General features: G+C 49.7%; 1 non-coding gene across 1 annotated transcript; it reads left to right on the top strand.

The window, feature by feature from the left end:
• The first annotated feature begins 941 nt into the window (after positions 1-941).
• Positions 942-1017, top strand: TRNAN-GUU (transfer RNA asparagine (anticodon GUU)). The gene has a single exon. It is a non-coding gene; the product is annotated as a tRNA-Asn (tRNA).
• Positions 1018-2023: the final 1006 nt, after the last annotated feature.

Here is a 2023-nt window from a genome sequence, read left to right as displayed (position 1 = left end):
CCCAGGGTCAAAACCCCAAAGTTGCTGGCTTGAGGGTCAAGATTAGCATAGTTCGCCTGACCAGGTGGTGGTGCAATGGATAGAGTGTGGGACTGGGATGTGGAGGACCCAGGTTCGAAACCCCAAAGTTGCTGGCTTGAGGGTGGGCTCATCTGGTTTGAACCAGGCTTGCCAGCTTGAGCCCAAGGTCACTGGCTTGAGCAAATGGTCACTCGGTCAATGAACAACTAAGGTGCTGCAACAAAGAATTGATGCTTCTCATCTTTCTCCCTTCCTGTCTTTCTGCCTCTATCTGTTCATCTCTCTGTTCAAAAAAAAAGAAAAAAAAAAGATTAGCATGCCTCAAAAACTTGCCACAGCAGAAGATAATGATTATTATGCTTTTCAAGATTATTAAGTCAGTGGTTCTCTTGGAATTTAAAAGGCATTGTTATTTGATAATTCACGTCTCTCCTGCTGGTGGCACTGTAAACATAAGAAAAACTTATGAGAAAAAAGTACTTTGGCCCTGGCCGGTTGGCTCAGCGGTAGAGCGTCGGCCTAGCGTGAGGAGGACCCGGGTTTGATTCCCGGCCAGGGCACACAGGAGAAGCGCCCATTTGCTTCTCCACTCCTCCGCTGCGCTTTCCTCTCTGTCTCTCTCTTCCCCTCCCGCAGCCAAGGCTCCATTGGAGCAGAGATGGCCCGGGCGCTGGGGATGGCTCTGTGGCCTCTGCCTCAGGCGCTAGAGTGGCTCTGGTCGCAATATAACGACGCCCAGGATGGGCAGAGCATCGCCCCCTGGTGGGCAGAGCATCGCCCCTGGTGGGCGTGCCGGGTGGATCCCGGTTGGGCGCATGCGGGAGTCTGTCTGACTGTCTCTCCCTGTTTCCAGCTTCAGAAAAATGAAAAAATGAAAAGAAAAGAAAAAAAAGAAAAAAAAAGAAAAAAGTACTTTATTGGCCCTGGCCGGTTGGCTCAGCGGTAGAGCGTCGGCCTGTTGTGCGGGGGACCCGGGTTCGATTCCCGGCCAGGGCACATAGGAGAAGCCCTCATTTGCTTCTCCACCCGCCCCCCTCCTTCCTCTCTGTCTCTCTCTTCCCCTCCCGCAGCCAAGGCTCCATTGGAGCAAAGATGGCCCGGGTGCTGGGGATGTCTCCTTGGCCTCTGCCCCAGGTGCTAGAGTGGCTCTGGTCATGGCAGAGCGACCCCCCGGAGGGGCAGAGCATCGCCCCCTGGTGGGCAGAGCGTCGCCCTTGGTGGGCGTGCCGGGTGGATCCCAGTTGGGCGCATGCGGGAGTCTGTCTGTCTGTCTCTCCCTGTTTCCAGCTTCAGAAAAATACAAAAAAAAGAAAAAAAGAAAAAAGTACTTTATTTAAAAATTATAAATTCACAAATTGAGTGATACCTGTTGTTGAAAATTCCAGAGGAGCACTTTATACCGCTTAGAACCATTATATTCTTAACTTTGCTAAAATATGTTTCTATGCTATCTCTTCACTAGAAAATAAAGATTTCTTGAATTCATTTGAAATTCGTGTGTGTGTGTGTGTGTGTGTGTGTGTGTGTGTGTGTAGGTGTGACAGAGAAAGGGACAGATGAGGACAGACAGGATGGGAGAGAGAGGAGAAACATCAATTCTTCATTGTGGCACCTTATTTGTTCATTGATTGCTTTCTCATATGTGCCTTGACTGGGGGGGCTACAGCAGACTGAGTGACCTCTTGCTCAAGCCAGCGACCTTGGGCTCAGGCTGGTGAGCCTTGCTCAAACCAAATGAGCCCGTGCTGAAGCTGGTGACCTCCAGGTTTCGAAACTGGATCCTCTGTGTCCCAGTCCAACGCTCTATCCACTGCACCACTGCCTGGTCAGGGAGCTGAACTACTTTTTAAAGTTACTGAATTCCAATAGCCTATTTTCTCATCAAGTTTTTGGTGGAAAGTAATCACTGCCTTCTATCTTAGGTTTCTACCCATAGCATGGTCTATTATAGCCACAGCTAATAGCAATGATAAGAGACAATTCGTAAAATCAATAGAAAGGC

Source organism: Saccopteryx bilineata, chromosome 12 (genome assembly GCF_036850765.1).
Source record: "Saccopteryx bilineata isolate mSacBil1 chromosome 12, mSacBil1_pri_phased_curated, whole genome shotgun sequence".
NCBI classification, from domain to species: Eukaryota; Metazoa; Chordata; class Mammalia; order Chiroptera; family Emballonuridae; genus Saccopteryx; species Saccopteryx bilineata.
This window is presented reverse-complemented; position numbering and strand designations above follow the sequence as displayed.